The sequence below is a fragment of the Wyeomyia smithii genome, chromosome 2 (genome assembly GCF_029784165.1).
Source record: "Wyeomyia smithii strain HCP4-BCI-WySm-NY-G18 chromosome 2, ASM2978416v1, whole genome shotgun sequence".
NCBI lineage: Eukaryota > Metazoa > Arthropoda > Insecta > Diptera > Culicidae > Wyeomyia > Wyeomyia smithii.
This window is the reverse complement of record NC_073695.1, coordinates 240748792-240770843: the sequence shown is the minus strand read 5'-3', so window position 1 is coordinate 240770843 and position 22052 is coordinate 240748792.

Genomic DNA, 22052 nt, shown 5'->3' with positions numbered 1-22052 from the left:
TTTTACATTTTTGACATTTTTGACATTTTTGACATTTTTGACATTTTTGACATTTTTGACATTATTGACATTTTTGACATTTTTGACATTTTTGACATTTTTGACATTTTTGACATTTTTGACATTTTTGACATTCTTGACATTTTTGACATTTTTGACATTTTTGACATTTTTGACATTTTTGACATTTTTGACATTTTTGACATTTTTGACATTTTTGACATATTTGACATTTTTGACATTTTTGACATTTTTGACATTTTTGACAATTTTGACAATTTTGACAATTTTGACAATTTTGACATTTTTGACATTTTTGACATTTTTGACTTTTTTGACATTTTTGACATTTTTACATATTTGACATTTTTGACATTTTTGACATTTTTGACATTTTTGACATTTTTGACATTTTTGACATTTTTGACATTTTTGACATTTTTGACATTTTTGACATTTTTGACATTTTTGACATTTTTGACATTTTTGACATTTTTGACAATTTTGACATGTGACATTTATGACATTTATGACATTTTTTACATTTATGACATTTTTGACATTTTTGACATTTTTGACATTTATGACATTTTTGACATTTTTGACATTTTTGACAATTTTGACATTTATGGTATTTTTGACATATACGACATTTTTGACATTTATGATATTTTTGACATTTTTGAGATTTTTTTTAACATTTTCAACATTTTTAATTTTTTGACATTATTGACGTTTTTGACATTTTTGACATTTTTGACATTTTTGACATTTTTGACATTTTTGACATTTTTGACATTTTTGACATTTTTGACATTTTTGACATTTTTGACATTTTTGACATTTTTGACATTTTTGACATTTTTGACATTTTTGACATTTTTGACATTTTTGACATTTTTGACATTTTTGACATTTTTGACATATTTGACATTTTTGACATTTTTGACATTTTTGACATTTTTGACATTTTTGACATTTTTGACATGTGACATATATGACATTTTTGACATTTTTGAAATTGATGACATTTATGACATTTTTTACATTTATGACATTTTTGACATTTTTGACATTTATGACAATTTTGACATTTATGATATTTTTGACATATACGACATTTTTGACATTTATGATATTTTTGAGATTTTTTTTAACATCTTCAACATTTTTAATTTTTTGACATTGTCGACATTATTGACGTTTTTGACATTTTTGACATTTTTGACATTTTTGACATTTTTGACATTTTTGACATTTTTGACATTTTTGACATTTTTGACATTTTTGACATTTTTGACAATTTCGACGTTGATGGTATTTTTGACATATACGACATTTTTGACATTTTTGACATTTATGATATTTTTGAGATTTTTTTTAACATTTTCAACATTCTTAATTTTTTGACATTGTCGACATTATTGACGTTTTTGACATTTTTGACATTTTTGACATTTTTGACATTTTTGACATTTTTGACATTTTTGACATTTTTGACATTTTTGACATTTTTGACATTTTTGACATTTTTGACATTTTTGACATTTTTGACATTTATGACATTCTTGACATTTTTGAAATTGATGACATTTTTTACATTTATGACATTTTTGACTTTTATGACATTTTTGACATTTTTGACATTTTTAACATTTTTGACATTTTTGACATTTTTGACATTTTTGACATTTTTGACATTTTTGACATTTTTGACATTTTTGACATTCTTGACAATTTTGACATTTATGGTATTTTTGACATATACGACACTTTTGACATATATGATATTTTTGAGATTTTTTTTAACATTTTCAACATTTTTTATTTTTTGACATTGTCGACATTATTGACGTTTTTGACATTTTTACATATCTGACATTTTTGACGTTTTTGACATTTTTGACGTTTTTGACATTTTTGACAATTTTGACATTTTTGGCATTTTTGACATTTTTGACATTTTTGACATTTTTGACATTTTTGACATTTTTGAAATTTTTGACATTATTGACATTTTTGACATTTTTGACATTTTTGACATTTTTGACATTTTTGACATTTTTGACATTTTTGACATTTTTGACATTTTTGACATTTTTGACATTTTTGACATTTTTGACATATTTGACATTTTTGACATTTTTGACATTTTTGACATTTTTGACATTTTTGACATTTTTGACATTTTTGACATTTTTGACATTTTTGACATTTTTGACATTTTTGACATTTTTGACATTTCGACAGTTTTGATATTTTTGACAATTTTGGTGCTGTTTTGTGATTAGAAACACTGCTCATTCTTTTCGTCACCACGTCCCGGTGCCATCCAAACTGGAACAATGTTCAAAGTTCAAAGAACTAGACTGAGTTTCTTTTTCAACGGTATCTCGAAGCACTGGACGCTTTGCGTCACTCTAGAAAAAGGGCAAAAATAACTTAAGCAGCAGGGAAGAGTAGCACTTTAGCTTTAAGCACGTTTCTACTTGAAATTTTCCTGCCCCCGAAAGGGGTAGAAGAAGTCGAAGAAAATTGCCGCGACAACGAGGATGAAGTTGACGACCCATGGCGCGCGTACTTGGTTCACATTTGATCACGGTTTACTACACACGTGCCGAGGCGCAGAGCAGAAATCGGAGCGCGCGAAAGTGCACCCTCGGAATCATTTGATAGCATTTTTATGCAAGCTCCCGAAGAAAAACCGGCGAGAAAAAAGTCGGCAAATCGGAGGCTGCGGGAAAGTCTTGCACCGAAACCACGCAGGCAGCGGAAAAAGACAAATAATTTATACACCGAAAGCTGCCGGTGTCTTCAGTTAAGATTGCTCACGCTGTGCTGCTGTCGTTCCGAGCGGGCGCGGGGTCGAGAATCACTGGTATGTGCAAATATGCGGAACAGTTATTAAATTCCGCGAGAAGAGTTTTCCCTGCGTTTGGCAGCGGGCAGTCAGGTGCGAAAAGCAGCGGGGAAGAAAATTATCCACTTCACCGTGGATAACCATTTTAGTCTCCTCGGAAGGGTGAATATTTAATTTACGACACCTCATCGGTTTAGCTGCTAGACGTAATGGCTTCGGAGGAAAGTGATAGGGAGGAATCTGAGATATGATTTATCAAACAGCCACTGTATTTCAATTGAGTCTGTTTCCCTATCGGACGCGGTTGTCTTACTCTAGCTAGCTATCATATTCTCTGCATAATTCAGGATCCTTTACAGCGAGTAAACAGCGCGGCTGGCACATTGACACACACACATATCTACCATAACACTCGAAGGCTCTTGTTGTTATTATAAATCGGTGTCAAGGGATATACGAGAATGCGGCGATAGGACATGCAACATAATAGCCGCAGCTTGCAACTGGCCTCGCCCAATCCTTGCATGGACTGTCAAGTAACTGCGGTAAGAAAACTCTCCTGCCATGCGAAATCGGAAAGCTTACCCTGGGTCTGCCGCAGCATAAGAAGCGCACCCATCTGGAACAAGTGATACATAGTCGAGCCAGTCGTGGAAAACACAATACTTACTGCAGTCAGCTGGCCGCGTGTAAGACCAGAAGCGGAGCAATAAATATTCGCTCGGTGACAGTGTGATGTCTCGTGCCTGCTGCTTCCTGCTTGGGGTCCACTAGCAGGGGCAGAAGAAAACAGTTTTCCTCCCGCAGGCAGGCCAGCACCGTCTCGGAAAGGTGGTGTCATCGGTGTGTGCAAATGTGCGACGATATTTGTTGCACTATTTGCCACCCTCCCCCCCACGCCGACGGGTTTGCAGTCAGTTTGCCCGTACACTTTGCGGAGCAGACGAGAAACCAGATGCGCAACAAATTTGCCACGCGAGACAATTGGCAGTGCGTGCGAAAAGCTTGATATTTTCGTTGCATTTATTTTTACTTAAATGAGTTTGGTGGTGTTCTTTTTTATCTAATTCAAATTTCATAGGTTTCGTACTAGAAATACTCATTTTTAAACACCGAAGCATATCAACATTTAACATAAATGGAATCAATATAATCACGAACAATCCAATATATTTCAAGTTAATTTGTGAATCATTGTGCGCCTCCATCGAAACCGAAGACCAGTTTTTATTAAAAGTTTGATCTAAAATTGATTAGTTTTACGACAATTTAACCAGCTACATCTCATATTTCTGTGTCATTGAGCGAGTTTGGTGACATCGGTAGTTTAACCAGCCCATTTAAAATCGATGAAAAAAATTTAAACTGGTTTTCGAAAAGTGTGTTTTTTAAAGTCTTTTCCGAAAATTTTCCACTCAAAATTTTGGTCATAGAAAGATATTTATGAAATGATCTGCTATTTGATAGTTGAAAAAAGAATGTACTTTAAGCACAACAGAAATTTGAAAGTTGGAATGGTAAAGCAATAATCTTTAAATATTTTTCAAACATCGTCAAGCAAAATATGACTGAAAATTTTAAAATTTACGGATTTTAGTAGGTAAATAATACTCGAAATTGCTCTGAAGTGTCAGCTATCATAAAGCTATAAATAAGACGGCATTGGGAAAAAATGGTAAATGTTCTCAAGTTAATACATCGAAGAACAATCGAAAAGTTGTGAAACTTTTCGAAGCACCGACAGTGCAAAATGAATAAATAAATGCGAGGATAAAGTTCCCAATTATGAATAATTATGATACGGAATCAGAGAGATATCACGGTGCTGAGAAAAATAACATTCCCAAAAAATCTTGAACGTTATTTCACGTTTTTACCCGGGTTGTAAAACTCATAAACCGTGGAATTCAATTTAGTAGGTAATTGGAAACAAATAATGATCAAGTAAAATTACAATGCGGGTAGTTTGGAGAAATATTATGAGAAGGACTGAAAGTTTTCAATAGCTAGTTTTATAAAATATCCGTTTAAATAAAATTGTCAGAGTGAACTTTTCTGTTTTCCAAAACCAAGCGAATGCCGCGAGATTCATCGAGACTGTTTTTCGGTGTTTTCATAACAAAAATTTGAATAAAATTGTGAAATCGAACAGACTTTTCGGATTCGCAATTCAAGATGGCTTTAAACGTTGAAATTGAGATAAATTAATTTTGCATTACCATGAGCAGAAGGTTATCCAGATTTTCTGCTCCGTTTATTCCAATCGTGCTCATATTATCAGATTTTGTTTATGCTTAACAAGCCCTCATTGAAGAAGTCTTCGTGTTTTTAACTCTTCTTTTTCTATAATTGAAGGCCTTTCAAAAGTACATGACCCTGGTAATAAAAAGAAATTGTTTTGACTTTGCGGGTACCAAAAAACAAAATGGTTGGTCAATCCATATTGACATGATAATTACTTCTTTCTGTCACAGCACGTTGTCCGTGTATCTTAGTAAAAAAAGTCAGAAATCTTCTGGAAGATCGGCTTCTCTCCTAACAATGTGACAATACTTGAAACCAAAGTACGCAGTTATTTGAAGTTAACTCAAGTTAACTCCATGGGAGACAATTATTTTCGTTTATAGGGAAACTTTACAAACAAATAAAAGGTGTAGTAATGGGAAGTTCGCTTTTACCTTTTCTTTGTGAGCTTTTTCTGACGAACTAGAAAAATAAACTAAATGAACTTAACAGATTGGTCGGTGGGAATTTGAGACAGAAGGACTTGAAAAACTTACTGGAAATTTTGAATGATAATCATAAACATTTTACTTTGAAAATTGAATAAAACAATTCCTGGATGCTGTCGTTGGTAAGAGATCCGACCATTTTGAATTCGAAATTTTTAAGGAATCCACGCACACAAAACGGCTAATACCTAGCACTTTTAACCACTCCTTCCAATATAAAATGACTATTTAGAACCATACGATCCACCGTATGGAATTTTTGCCTCTCAGTGATTAAGCAGAGTAAAAGTAAAATTGAATATATTTTTTGGAATAGCTGAGAAGAATGGATTCGTCGGCTCCAAGAAAATGGCCGTATATAGTTTTCTACCAGCACAGTCTCTCGCATCACTACACCTGGAGGTCACTTAAGCAGACGGTATCGCAACACGACCAGATATTAATAGATGGTAAGCATTTATCAGAACCTGCCAAGAAGCAAACATCCACCTAATGATGATGAAGATGCGCTCAAAGTTCTCGCTTATTAACTACAATCGGTACGGTAAAATTTCGCAAACCTGCTTTCGAGGACTGTTGGAGCATCGTGAAATAGCCATTTACAGTGATAGGCATAAATAAAAGCCCACCTTGAGTATTTAGAAACATTTCTCGATTTCTGGACTTTTATATAAAAATCTGCAGCCGTTATTCCACACGATTGTTTGTTATTTATCACTTTTTCAGATAATTAACGAGTTTTGTCATTTTTGTTGGACTTTGTTTACTCCATTACATGACTTCTTGAATGTGTGCAAAAATGCGTTGACAAAAATAAAAGCCCACTCCCAAAAAATTATATGGAAATCATTGGAAATCTTTGAGTAACTCGTCGTTTTCACATGTTATGACAGCTAGGGCTGTGCAATTTTATTTACAATCACTCAGTGGTTCAGTTGACGCGATATAAACAAAGTGTTGTTAACATTGGCACATAAAAGTCGATTTTTGTTGTTTGCACAAAGAGTTTTCATCAAAATTAAAATGGGTGGGAAAAAAATCAGCATGCAAGTCCGAAATCTAGTAGATCACGATCATTTTTGAGCGGAAGATTGCAGAGAAGTTTGGAATAAGCCGGGGAGCAGTCTGTAAAATTGCGCAGAAGCATAATACTTACGGTTCGCTTGCTGACAGATCCCGAAGAAGCCGTCGTCGGAAGACCGATAGCTGGACGGATCAACGAATCACCCGGGAAGTGAAGAAATCTCCAAAAATATCGGTCAAAGTGATTCAGGAAAACCTCTCGTTGGCGGTTTCGGCTAGAACCATACGCCGCAGATTAGTTGAGCATAGACTCAAGAGCAGATTCACAAAAAAAATAATTAATAACAAAATTTTAATTCAAACGAAAAAAACAAATCATTGTTAAAGGTTGAATATTATTTTTTATCACCAATTCATAATCAATAAAAACTGCCACTGATAAACACGATTGTAGTTCTGGTTGCACTGCGCATTAAAACATATTTGCGCATGCGCTGTTTAGCAGTTGTCATAGCAACAAATTTGCGCATTGCCGTAGGTAAGTGCTCGAGATGTATTTTGCCACTTCATTCTATCAAGTTGGCTTGCTTTCATGTAGTTATGTAATACTTGTTCTACTTCTGTTACTTGTTCTATAGCAGCCTTCAATTTTTGTGTTTTTCTGGTGATAGAGATGTCATGGAATAGGTAACGTCAACTATTCTATAACAATGTGTGTCACTGACTTCATAGAAGACCGGTCAACATCGGATCAGATCTTTACTTTGCGGCAGATTTTCCAAAAGTGCTGTGAGTACAGATTCCGAAGAAATGGATGGTCTCCCGAGCCCCGGTGAGACAGGAGTTGGGGAAGGTCCAACAAGCCACTCCGAAGAACACCAAATGTTGCAAGTATCGAAAAAGGAAATACGGATCGGAACAATCGGCACAGCCTTTGGAGATGAACAATGACTACGATTAGAAACTCGGAACTGCAGATGTTTTCACGGCTGCGACAGGATTATATATGATGAAATCAATCCACGCAACTTTGCCAAGGACTTGCTCGGCTACCGTATTGTAGGTAGCGCCGTTGTTATTCGCATTCTTTCAGAGTTCGACGTTCCGGTCCTTGAGCCTGTTGGTGTACTAGCTTGCGAGGCTAGCTTAATCAACAGCTTTTTCACATTGTCGAGAGCCGCTTCCCCAGGAGACTGTCTCATTCACTTATTGACCTTTCCCGTAGAGCAGATCGCGGTGAATGACGAGGCATCAGTCCGAACCGGCTTAGGTCAATTGTCCTCCAGGTCCTCGCCTCCTTTTCGGAGGCTTCAACCCGGGCCACAAGTTCGCCGTACGTCTTTTGAGCTTCGTCGATGGTGGTCCGAAGCAGGAGGAGGCTTCGGAAAGCATTGTCATCCTAGGCCGCTTGTCCCAGCTCTTTTCAATGGGCTTGACTAGCGAGGGACCATCGGCAGCTATATCCGGTATGGAAACTGGCGTGTTGGCCTTTCCACTACAGAGTTTTACTGTATCCACCTTTTCCTACAAAGACCACTGGATGCTACCTCGCACGAAGATTTTTGGTAGTCCCTCCACACCCGTCACTTGTTTTTTTATTGCTGTTCATTTCTCATTTATTGTTTCCCCGTTTCAGCTGCTATCTTTGTCTTCGATGGAGTAGTCGCCTATGTCGTTCCATGATGATCTGTGCTGAAGCAGTGAGGTCATGACTAGGATAGATCGCCCATAGCGCCTTCTGAGCAACTATGCAACCCCCGACCGGCATAAGCCAGGAAAGAGACCTAGGATAAAGTTCTACCAGCTGTGGTATACTGTCAGTGATCACACACATATTACATTACCTCGGCGTTCACCACGCACCGACTCGTGGTGGCATACAGGTCTGTCAATAGTCGTTTCTCTCGTTCGGAGCCATTGTACCCAGTGCCACTACAATAGTACTACCTATAACTGATCTAATATCCCTCCAGTCATCCCTAAGAGTAGTTGCACCAAGCAGCTCTTCCGTTGATAGTGCTGCTGCCATCTGCTGCGCGTACTCTTGTGCAACATCGGCGTCCCGTAGTTGCTCGATGTTTGGTTGCGGCGTACGACTTCGATGTGAGTTACGCACTGCCGAGAATTTGGCGATGTTGCACAAACCCTCAAAGAAAAGTGCGGTTGCCTCCGAAAGGATCCAACGGGAACGTAGGTGGTCACCTTCCGCCTAGCGTCGTCGGTAGATTCGAACCTAGCGCTGAAGGATGGCAAGCTCAAGGTCGGTTGGTCAGTATGCCCTCTGTGTGAACTCCAGCAACCGGGCGTTTGTTTCAGGTGCATTATGGGAGGATAGTCCTGAACCTGCAAGGGGCCCGATATGAGTCAGTTATGCAGGCGTTGCGGTGGTGCAGGCCATGGAGCGAAGTATTGCGAGAAGTCTCCCAAGTACATGGTATATTCCGGAAAACGGAATGCTAAACACTTTATGAGAGGCGAAACCACGGGTGTAAGAGCTACGCAACTGAACCTGCACCACTGCTACGCGGCTCAGCAGCTGCTATACCAAGTAGTCACTGAGTTGCTGTCGGACATCGCCATCGTATCGGACCCCTACCGCAACTCTCCAGGAAACAGAACGGTTGCTGATGAATCCAGTATGGCGTCCATATGGACGATGACCAGGTTTCCGGTTCAGGAGGTTGTTTCCATCTCAAATGAAGGGTACGTGGTAACCAAGGTGAACGGAGTGTTCTATGAACCAGAGGGGTTAGATCCTGTTGGAGGCTTTGGCAAAGCTGTGATGAATCGAGGCGGTATGCGAGCTCATGAACCTGGTCTGACTGGTGACTGCTGACAATGATATTAGCAGAGAAATCCGTTGACGCCTTATGGCAAGAAATTGTGTCTACTTTGGACTCCGGAGGATGCTCCGCTCGAATAAAATTCGCCGACAACCGAGACTGACTATCTACAAAACACTGATCAGACCGGTAGTCGTACGACCACGAAACTTGCTCAAGCTCGTAGAGGATCAACGCGCTCTTGGAGTCTTCGAACGGAGAGTGCTGTAACTTGCTCTCGAACTTGCTGTTCAATCTAGCCTTGGAAGGTTCCATACAAAAATCTGATGTGTAGAGGAGTAGTACCACCATTACGAAGCCTCACATGCTTTTGGGTTTCATGAACAACATCGACATCTTCAGGGTTAATCGTAGAACTGTGAAGGAGCCTTTAACGACTAAAACGAAGTACATAGTCGTTGGTAGAGTTCATGGTAAACCTGCGGGCGTTGGTGCTGCGGTGGTGAAGGATACGTTTGAAGTGATATACTTGTAACGTGTGATAGTAAAGTGAAGTGAAGAGACGGATTGCGGCAGCAAATAGGGCTTATTACGGATTGGGCTGTTAGCCCAGGTCAAGCAGCCTTCAGATCCACACGAAATATGCGGTAGGTTATACGCTACGTAGCACGTAGGACGGATGAGCGACCGGCAAAGACAATATCGAGATGGAGATCGACTACTACGAGGCAAACCCCGCACGCGTTGGATGTGTGCTATTGACGAGAATGTCTATGCAGCGGGGGTTTAAATCAATTCCTCCCGTCGGCTACGTCAGTGATAGCAGTAATGTCTTCCGAAGGTATATTATTTTCAAAATGGAACTTTCAATGTTTCTTTCGATTGTTTCGATTGACCTACTAAATGAATCGTGGAGGCACTGGGAAGATATGCTCATGTTAAGTAAAATTTGTCATTACGTACCCGGTAATGCAGAATGTAATTCAAAAAACATTTTTGATTGAAGTTAACAAAGTTTTTACCGAACCTTGCTCGTCCTTAAGCATGAAAATTCATAAAAAACGTCAAAATCTTGTGTGTAATTTAAAAGGTCTTTGAAATAACGTTTTCAATTCCGTTAGGGGTAAGACACGTGTGTACAAAAGGCCCCGCAATTGACGATTAAATTAATTGTTTTATTCGGTTGAACATTGAAATGGTTTTCGCATAGTTTCAACGTAAACTGGGTATAAAATCTGATAAAACTAGAAATCGTTGTAAGATATACTATAACATAAAATTGGAGTGATATTGGTTGCACTGCAAGAATTTTTTTCTCTTCGCATGTGGCCTTTTGACCCGCCTCGAATAGTTTTATATAAATCATTCAACTTATTTACGAAAATAATTCAATCAAGTAATTTTACCACGGCATGTTGAATACTAAGATCTTCGTTCATTTGAAAATCACTTCAAAGGTACGTAGTATAATCATTAGGTGGCATAATGTTAACTGAACGAGTTGAATAAAATGCACGAAATAGGCCTCAATTGTATTTCCAAATGTATTTTTCAATTTCCGTAGGATTTATGCAAGGTGATAAGAAAAGTAGAAGTAATTGGCTCCTAAAATACTTTAACCCTTCAATACCCAATGTCGCCTCTTGACGGGCTTTAGTCAAACCTCTAAAAAGCTTCAATAAATACTTAAAAAGTGTTTATATTGATTCATTGTGACTTTACCGTAGCCCGCCTAGAAATTAACTTGGACACTATAGGGTTAAAAAAGTATGTATTTCGTGTAATATTACAGCGTGGTGCGTTTTACCTCGGCTGGGTACACAGTTCCCCTAAAGGCGGATGCCGTTAGACCAATAAAGGAGATAATCTTAATAGTCGTTTTACGAGGCGGAAACAATCAGAGAACTTACTTCAATTGCATTTTTTTTAAAGAAAATCCCATATCATGTAGTATGTGCAAGTAATATGGAACCTTATAGAAAATTTCATGGCGGTGAAATCATTCAATACCGTGTTTTTAAAATTTAGTCACATGGATCAAAAACTTTATGTCTAGTGGAAGGGGGTATAAATTTCGTTGGCAGCCATATGGCAAATTTTTATCGGGCAAGGTGAAAAAAAATTGAAACCAAAACCTAGTTACGTCTCAGTTAATTGTATCACTAACATTTGCTAATTGTGTTCAAGAACGCTTGAGTAAGTATTACGCCTCCGTGCTAGCTGATACTTTGAACGTAACCCGATCAGTCAAAAATATCAGGATTATATCAAATCTTGATATTTTGTTACGAACCTTTTGTATCAACTTGCGTTCTATCTTGGTCTCGTTAATAGTCAAAATTTCAAAATTCCTATCAAAATTACCTTCTAATTATTACAAATTATAGTAAGTTTTGTAACATTTTTGGCAGATAAAGAACAGATTTAGTTAGAATGTATAATATTCTGTTGGTTGAATAACAAATTTTGTTATAAACAGCTTCTGCAACAAACTTTCAGAAACAATATCCGAAGCGAGAATATTCCAATAAACTATGTCAGCAAAATATTTATCATCTGAAAACTACATACTCAGAGAAACATCTATTACGTTCTCGTTTGCGATTTCATAACTGAAACCGTCCTCCGCAGAGTACGTCCACTTTGAAATATCAATTGGCTAGCAACATCCGCAGGCACATACCTAGCGTAACATTCTCCGGGGCACTGTCGTGCGGTCATTAAAATAGATTGAAGCAGCTTTCGCTAGCCACCCACTCTCGATCGGGTACAAGCGCTGACGCTCCCCTAGCTACAAATCTCTCAACTCGGCACTGACTGGCGCTCTGCCCTGGCGTTAAGCACACTCCACAGCTTAACCTAATCCTCGTCTACTTGTGTTTTAATAATTAAAGTCTTATAGAAAAGCAAAACCCGGTTCGGTCGATCCAAGCTGGGGCGGCGGTGTGGGAAACAGATCTTCTCCGCAGTCGCACCAACAACATCTCATCATCAGATTCACTCTTTCGTTATACCACACCCGCGTCGAGCAGGAGTCCTGCAGCACATAATAGAAAAGTTGTTACTCGCATCGTTTTCGCATTCATTCCATTTCATTCATCCATTCATTCATCGAGGAGTTCGGGGTTGCCACTGACTGACTGTCTGACTAACTGACTGCGGAATCGTCGCCGTCTCGTTGTCGTTGTCGGGTGGCAGGGTATGGAAAAAGTGCCTTCCGGATCTGGTCGGAAACAGCAAAGCATCTCGAGAACCCGACAAATGGGAGGACGTCAATGTGCCGATGCGAGAACGAAACTCTACTTCCGGCCGTCCGGGTGCTGCACTAGAAGGATCTATCAACGGTGCACAAATGCCACTAGCAGTTGTGTGGAGTGGCAAAACCGAGATTTAATTCCACTAAATAGAGAAAACGGGAACCTGGGAACGATGGGGGCCCGGAAGCTGACTCTGACGGATCAGAGTCAGCCGGCAATCACTGGAAGCTGACTGTATTTATTTGGTTTTAATTTGAAAAGCTATTCTATCTCATCTTTTAAATCTTAATGAAAAAGAAGTTATTTATGGTATGTCTTGCTGCCGGCTTGTGCGGCATCTAGGAATATCTGCTCGAAGGAATCTCAACGCTTCGGTACCTGAATTGTGTCGTGTCAGCATCCTGTGCAAACTCGCAAAGCTATTGCCGTTTGTTTAGTTTCGTCTTCCGGTTTCAAGTTGGTGGGAAACTATTTTTCTGCAACCGGAAGCTGCAACAAGATCGCATTTCCCACCCTGGAGAACACGCGGTGCGGTCGCTGGTGCTTTTGTTTACTTTTGTCCGACCCAACCGCTGCGCCACTCTTGGAGAAAAATCAGTTGCAGCAAGATAAATCAAAGTCTTTTCTTTTTGAACCCACTACCGACACGGGGAAGGCAAAAACTTGGACGGAAAACGCAGCAACATCTTACTCACTTCAGACAACAAGAGATGTAATTTGCGGAAAAACGTTTCCGGCTTCGAGTCGAGGCACAAAAAAAAACATTTTCCGGCTGGATTCCTGCTGCCTTTTGGAGTGGTCTCACAGATAGACAAGATCTGCTCATTAAATAATAGTTTTCCGTCTAGACGTAAAGTTTTCCCCCGGTCGCGGAGTAATCTGTCTCGATCGGCAATGAATTATTCGCCGATATCATTTATATACCTTCTTGGGTATTGCAACGTGAAAACACGACTTAAATTATATTCCGATGGAGCCGTCGGGTGAATTTCGAAGATGATTGCGTTTTCTTTCCTCCGGGCGGCAATCGACGGAAAAGTTTCGCTCTAACTATGCAAAACTGTCGGTACGTGATTTTGCTGCTAAAGTGCATTTTTCGTTCTCCCATCCCTCTAAAGCTACCTGCTCGTACTCGAAAGGAGGGTCGTTTCTCGAGCAGTTAAGCGGTCAAGTGTTGTGGTTTCGCAGCGGAGAAAAAGTTCCAACAAATCGGAATGATGGCAGCATCGGTGGTCGCGGTAAGTTCTACCGGAGGTTCACTGGCTGGTTGATAATAAATCGAGCGCAATTATTTAAAACTTTCTCTGATCGATGTCGGAGAAATTGTTCGATGGGACCAGGAAACGGAACCTGGAAGTAAGTTGAAACTGGTCGGGAAAAGAGTTCCTGTCATTCATTTATTTATTCTTTGCTTAAAACGCATTTGATTTCATCGTGGGTTGAACGTAAAGTCAAAACGAAAACCACTTCTATTAAATTTTTAAATTATTTTTGAATTCGTTTTAATTCGTTGTAACACTAAAATATAGTATCAATTATTTAATCACCTTCAGTCCTGACACCAAATCAAACACCGCTTAGTTAAGCATCTACTCGGAAATCGAATCACGCTAAAGCAAACACGAAGTGCAAAAGTGCTCAAATTTGAGCTCGATAAGATGGACGAATTTACGGCATTCATCCGACCACTGCCGGACTGAAATAGCGGACCACTTTAGACCGCAACAACAGTGGGGACTACAGTTTAGTGTGAGGATAAAAGCATTAATTTAAGCCCGCAACTAGGGCATATCGCACCGTTACACGTCTCCTGGTTACTTTGAATATGCCGGTGCATCCACGGTGGTAAATTAATCTTTGCATCATGCCCGCGAAAACCGCATCGGCTCATATTCACACGGTTAGCGCCTCAATGCTTGCCAAGTAGGGATACCCAAAATTCAATACAATCCCATAGTGTTACACAGGTCATAGTAACTTCAACTGAACATCGAATCACTTAACACTCAACCTGATCATCCCTACAATTTCGTGCCGTGCATTCGAAAAACCGCGGCCAGCTTGGACTTGTCCTGAATGACGCGTGGGAAAACATTCCACCTGGTATCAGCTTTCGGATGCTCGTGTTTTCCATCCCTGACAAAGCTCCACTGCATGGTTGTAATTTTTTCCCACACCACAAACCTGCCACGATATCGCCTGCCAGTGTGAAAATCTTCTCCATCCGCAGCCCGTTAGCCGGAAAATGAAAATGCTGCTCCGTTGTTGGCAGAGTTTCATTGAAAACTTTGCACCGAAGCTAGTTTGATGTTCTGTTCTTCTCCATGAGCACTCGACAGTTTATTAAGTCATTCGGAATAAACCGCTCGTTGTGTGCCGCTGGCCGAAAGTTTGAGGTGACAAACAATCTCAAGATTTTCGCCCTCGCAACAGGCCCGAGAATCGAACAGTTGTTATGGCAATCAACACCACCCTTCCTCCTTTGCAGCGATAGCAACCGGTGCTATGAATTATTGCTTGTGAAAGTTCAAACGGAGCAACCCTTGACTCTCCCCCCTGGCCGACATTTTGCTGTTGCATGTCACCACCTGTTCGAGGTTGCCAGTTGTTCGGGTGAAAGTTTCACCCCAGGGGGACCCTCAACGAAAGCAAACTACTCTCCTGGGAAATGAGGAAGTTTACCTTTGGGGTGGGATGATTTTTTTCCGTATTCTTGACACACTCACGGATTAACTGGGGAAGCCTTTAGTTAAACTTACCACAGGAAAAGCGCGTGCTGTAATTGTTTTTATACGAGTTGGTAGTAAGGTTATTCGAATCAAAATTCTTTCCACTAGTTTTTACCTTTATTTGCTATACGTGCAGAACGCTAGGTCAATAAATAATTTTTTTGTTGGAAGGATTCCTTTCTCGAAAGAATTGATTGTGGATTTGTTCATTTATTCACCATCTGTATACAAACTTTTCGAATTTTCTCGAACTCTGGGCCCAGTTTGCTTCCAAACTTCTCTCTCGGTCTTCGATATTGCCGTGTTGAAATTTGGTTACATTCCTACCGAATCTTTGAATTCCATACGTTCCGTCAAATCGATTTGACATAAAAGCTAAAACTGGCAACGCTATCCTCAAAACTAACTATAACTAACTATAACTCATTCTCAGCTGAGTTTTGAAGAATTTTATTTACGACCAATGGCTCCAGCCAGGATGATAGAATTCTCTTATGAGGGTACCCAATCAAACGATTATAACAAACGGGTAACAAAAATATATCTTAACTTGATAGAAATAACAAAACCTGCAATATTCTTGATATGCCAGAATGATAAAGAGTACATAATTATATCAAATTTTGTTATTATACACTTTAATGTTCAGAAGTGTGTCTGATCTTGTTCTGCAAAAACTTGCTATAATTTGTAATGATCAGTAATTAATTTTGATAGGAAATTTGATATTTTAACTATTATTGAGACCTAAGTTAAGTTCGTAGCAAAATATAAAGATTTGTTATGATGCAGATATTTTTGACTGATCGGGTAGCCTTCACAGCTGCCGAGCGTTATTCATTACTATTTGTATTGACACCTCCTTTATTAAGAAAAACCACTAACAATATTTGTTTATCTTTTGGCTTTCTCAATCTTTTAAGAAAGAAGTACATCACAATCTACTCGGATTGACCGACGTTTCGGCCATTTTCGTGGCTCCTTTCAAGGAAAATTTCATTGTGTCGTATTTGTCTGAAAAATTGTTTTCCAAAGGGCACCAAAAACGACCGAAACGTCGGACAATTCGACTAGATTGTAAGAACGCAGCGGTTCTAAAAAAAACTGAGAAAGTTTGGTAAAGCGGGCAATGTATGTAGTTTCGCGGGAATGCGAAGATGAACGGGAATAGAAGGTGTGACTAGAATTAGAAAAAATTTTCCCTCGTCCAGACGGGGGAAAATTTTTTCTAATTCTAGTCACACCTTCTATTCCCGTTCATCTTCGCATTCCCGCGAAACTTCATACATTGCCCGCTTTACTAAACTTAAAATGTAAGTCAATATGACAAAAAAATGAAATTAGTTCGTAAAGGAAAACTGAGAAAGCCAAAAAATGAAAAGCACCCTCATAACTCTGACTAGTTGTTAATATAACAATATGTTTTCTTAGTGTGAATGTTTTTTTTTGTTTTCTCCATCAAAATATGTTTGAAATATGATCCGCTTTCATACAAATTGTTCTAATATGATGTTCAATTTGTTTTTCCATTGTTTTTAAAAACATGTGCTCTTCTATCCAACACAAGGTTTAACTTGAGAATCAGTGGTGGAAATGTCGTCTGCCTTTCTTAGTCCGACTCAACCGTTGTAGTGCTCCTCAGGTAAGGATTCCTGCCACCTGACACCCTGACTATAGCGGTAGTATTCCCAATTCGTTCACATATTTACTTTCAACTGATTACTGATTAACTTATTGTTTTTTCCAGAAATCCCTAGGTTTCCATTCATTTGAAAAGCATTGATGATTCTAACTGCTGCAGGTAATAACTTAAAATCGACCAAAATGCAAATGGGTATTTATCCGTTTCACGGCAATATAGGTAAATTTAATTTTTGATATTGGTGTCTGATTCTTGATATCGTTAGCATAAACCAATGTTAAAATAAAGATTATTGAAGAATGCTGAAAATTATTCTTCTACTGGGTAAAATCAAAATTGAACAACAGTTTCCCGTTAATAAAGCCGACCAAAAAGCACTAAACATCAAATTGGTGTAACTCATGAGGCATTGCTGCTATATTCTTACAGAATTCTTCCTTTGCACTTACAAAACTTTTTCAATATATTCAAACCAGTTGGAAGTAAACCTCAGAGGAGATAGGATCGTTGTTGCCTACTCCGCTGAAAAGTTGATTGACTTTATAAGAGCAAACAGGCTCGCTTTATTTGAGTCCGTTTGATCGTTGGATCTAATTCCATCTATTGTTAGCTACACGAATTGTGCATGGTTTTCAGCCGTGATCGAAAACACTAAAATTCGCCCCAATTAAATGCGTGATTTAGTGTCAAGCAAATATAACTACTGTTTGTGAGCTTTTCACGCTGGACTACCTTGTGTACATTTCAGCTCCTGTAGTCGAGATCGACGGTGTGATCATCGATTCGAGTCTGTACGTCGAGGATCTGCAGAAGGCTGGAACCGGCCGTTTTTAGGATTCCAGCCTTCAGCGGGTAAAGATACTTGATTGCAAGTAATTGAACCCAGTATCGTTCGACTTACCCATATCAGACTCTTTTCGCGTGACTTTCGTCGGGACTGCTCTGTCGAGTTATTTGCTTGTGGACAAGCTGCGTCTACCCGTGCGCCTTTGTACTGCGGGTAATAAACAGGCGAATGATGCCTAGGATAAAGGTGCTGAAAAGGACGTCTGTTGTAAGCAGACTCCGCATGAGCTATCCGCATGCCCCGCTTACAAACAGCGCCAAGACAAGATTAAGCAGTCTCTGAAAGAGCGCTCAATGCAAAAACCCCGAACCTTTTCGAGGCTTTGTCATCCGATGAGCCTGACTCTGACAATTCAGTTGGAGAACCTTATTTTCCTGAACCCGGGAAGTTTCGAAAGAGAAAAACCTCTCTTCTCTTAAACTTTCTAGAAGAGATCAAAGGAGATCCCCATCTGAAATGACAGATTCTATAAAAACTAAAAGTGCTATTGAAAAACCGAAGCAAACTCCTCCGGTATTGACAAAGCTAAATTCCCGCAAGGAGTTCTTAGCACTTCCAGGAACATTAAATTGCTCAACTGTGTTTTCTTTTTCATCCAAGATTCTGCCAGAATCTGGACTACTAAAATTTGCAGATATTGTGGACCGGGTTTTTGAATATTTCAACATAACTGATCCTCTTAAAAGTCTGTTGATGGCTTTTTTATCTACGATTAAAACGTTTTTGAAGCAGTTGGCTCGTCCTTGAAGCGATCGTGACCTTCGATGGGCAATGCATCCGCTAAAGTGTAGAATTCTATCTTTGCTTTACAGTTGAATTGTAGAAGTATTATCCCCAAAATTGATTCACTAAAAGTTTTAATTAATGAAAACATATGCGATGTTTTTTCCCTCTGTGAAACTTGACTCACTACAAATGTTAAACTCAACTTCCATGATATTAATGTTATTCGCCTTGATCGAGATACCCCTTATTGAGGAGTGCTTCTAGGGGTTAAAAAGTGCCTTTCTTCCTATCAGATTAACCTTTGCTTGATTCCAGGTGTTGAAGTTGTCACTTGTCAAATGACAATACAAAGTAAGAGCGTTGTATTTATTTTACTCATTTATTTTACTTCAACCGACAAAGTCTCAATGAAGTGTGCAATGGGAAAAGCCGACTTGAGCTGATAACTTCATAACCATTCGCAAATCGGCATAAAAACCCGTTTTTAAATGAGGTGTGCAGAGTTTCCCAGCTGGTCTCGAGGTACGATGCTGGCCTAACAAGCCAGTCGTCGTAGGTTCGAGTCTCGGCTCGGGAGAGACTGTTTGTGTCAGTAGGATCGTAGCGCTAGCCCCGCAATTGTCTTGTACACTTAACAGTTGGCTGCGAAGTCTGTGTAAAATAAACAGAAGGTCGAGTTCCAAAACGGAATGTAGCACCAAGGCTTTGCTTTTGTACAGAGTGTACAATTACAGATCACATACAAAATCAGTCAAGAATTATAAAAAGTAATACCTAACACTATAACCCATTTTCTACGATTAATCTAGCATATCACTTCGAAGGATTCGGTTCTTAAAATGCTCTAGTGTTGAAGAAAAGTCAAACAAATGATATACACTATTGAAAATACAACACATCGCTTGAACTGGTTCATGTTTCCCATAGTCGGTTCGATGGAACGCAGGTCGAAGGAAGTCTCGAGATCTCCAGGTTCCAGGCCTCTAGAGCCGACGTTTAAATTCAACATCGACAGGAGCTCAGGAGCGTCAATTTCACCCATTTGCAGTTTAGCGACCAGTTCAACTCCCAAATCGTTTACTACGTCAACTTTTTCAAGAGGAGCATCGTCGATTTTATAACTGTACAATATAGGAGTTTTACGTCGAGTGGAGCAAATAATGGAGCATTTGTAAACACTAATCGTAAGGTTGTTCATACGGCACCATTCTGCAAACTGGTTGCTTTTGTAATTGCTTGCAGTCTCCTAAACACCGTACAGCAAGAAATATCTTTAAATCGTCAGCATATAGTAATTTACATCCAGATGGAATTTTAAAACAAACATCGTTAAAAAATATCAGGAAGAGTAATGATCCTAAGTTGCTACCCTGTGGAACTCCAGACTGGTTTCAGAAGATACGAGATTCAGTGGGTCCAACCTTCACTGAAAGGCTGCGGTTTGTTAGGTAATTATGTAATCAATTAACAAAACCGTCAGAAGCACCGAGTCGGCGATTTACATTTATCGCTATACTCGACATCGCTACGGTTGGATTGCACATGTAAGGTAATCCGGATCCCCTTGGTAGCGATCATTTACCATCATTTATTGAGGGGATCACGCCACCTCACAACCATCGACACCAATGTCGGCGTTGGGACTCAAACCCAGGCGTCGAGCGTGGTTGGCGGAGACGTTACCAACCACGCTTGGCCCCGCCTATCGATTGGAAGTTTTACGAGGTAAAGATCTCACAAGCTTTCGAATCGATTCCAGATCTTCCACCCCTCGAAGAATTTAACCTCTTCGTGGGTTTGATTCTTGAAGCCGCGCTGCACAGTGGGACCAAACTGGAAAAAGGCGGACAAAAGTCTTCCTCGTCGTTTATATGTCTTTAGAGAAGTTTCCAAATATGCGATTTTAAATATTATTCGTAAAATGTTATTAACGGGGTATACAGTCAAAACAAAAGCGAAAACATCTAGTTGAAGATTTCAAAAGATACACAACAACATCTGTTGGCGCCGAAACGTCGAACCACCCTACAGTCTTCGATCGAGAGTGGTATAAATGATTTCCCGCGCGACGAAAGTGCATCGCTACATAATTGGCGTAGAGCTACCAGCTCTCTTCCTCTCTTCACTACATTGCTTATTGTAATAAATCCTATAAAAACCCAATCCTAGCCAATATTAGAATATAGACAAAGTTAAATTGTTAAAGATAACACCCGCTTGTTATATCTTCTTTTTATACCATTGGCTGTTCGTTCGTTCGATTGCGAAAGTTACCCGCGTTGCAACCAAAGTTCTCGCAAATTCAACATCAAGATACACAACTTTTCTACAGACTTCAATATCGTATATCGAATGGTTTGCTTGAAAAATAAGTTTTGAGTCAAAATTTTACTCATTTTTCAATTATTATATATCAATAAATGGCACTTTGTGGCAGCCAAAATTAGCATCATTCAATCAGTCGTTGTAGAGTAGTGAGGGGCAAAAGTACGCCCTAATTGTTTTTGCAACAGAACTATTGCAAAAGTTTTTCATAAAATTCGGTTTGTTTCTAAGCGGTACATGAGCCTTTCGCCTTCAAAATGTATTACCAGAGTTTTTCGAATTTTGTTTGTAGCATGCGAATTTCACTTTTTAGAAAAAATACTCAGATGCGAACTTTCATCCAGCATGCGTTTTGCACTAATTCTTTTTAGCTGCGTTAGAGCGGTGCCTCGGAATAATTTTCTTACTTCCGGAAATTCAGTTTTCTGGGGATATTAAGGGTGTTCTGGTGATATATCCCAAAATGGACCTTCCAGAAGAGATTGCACTGGGGCTTCTAGAGGCCAAAGAGACAAATTAATAAAATTTATTTTCGAAACCGGGGTGATACACAGAGATCCGAAAACGACTCCAGATACCATATTAGACTCCAAAAAAGCGACTTCCACCCAATACTGGTATTTTTGGAATCGAATTGATACTCTGAGATCAAAAATCAACTTCAGACGTTATTTTTGAATTAAAGATGGTGACTTCCGGTTTCCGGAACAAAACCTAAAATGGCCGAATACCAATATGAGTATTTGAGGGATCGGGATGATGCGCAGACACCAGAAAATAAACTCCAAACGCGATTTTAAATTCAAGATGGTGACTTCCGGTTTCTGAAAACATCCAAAATTGACCAAACACCATCGCATATGAGTATTATGCCAAGAGACCTGAATACGACACTAGACGAACCCAAAAGTCACAATCTAGAATTTGAAAATGTCGTCTGGAGTCGAGTTCCGGTCTCAGGGCGTCATTCGTTTTTTAAATATACACACATTAGGGGGTACTCGACCATTCTGGGTTGTTTCCTGGAAACCAGAAGTCGACATCTTGGGATCCAAAATAGCGTCTGGGGTCATTTAATGGTCTCAGAGCGTCATCCCGATTCCGAAAATACTCATATTACCTAGTATT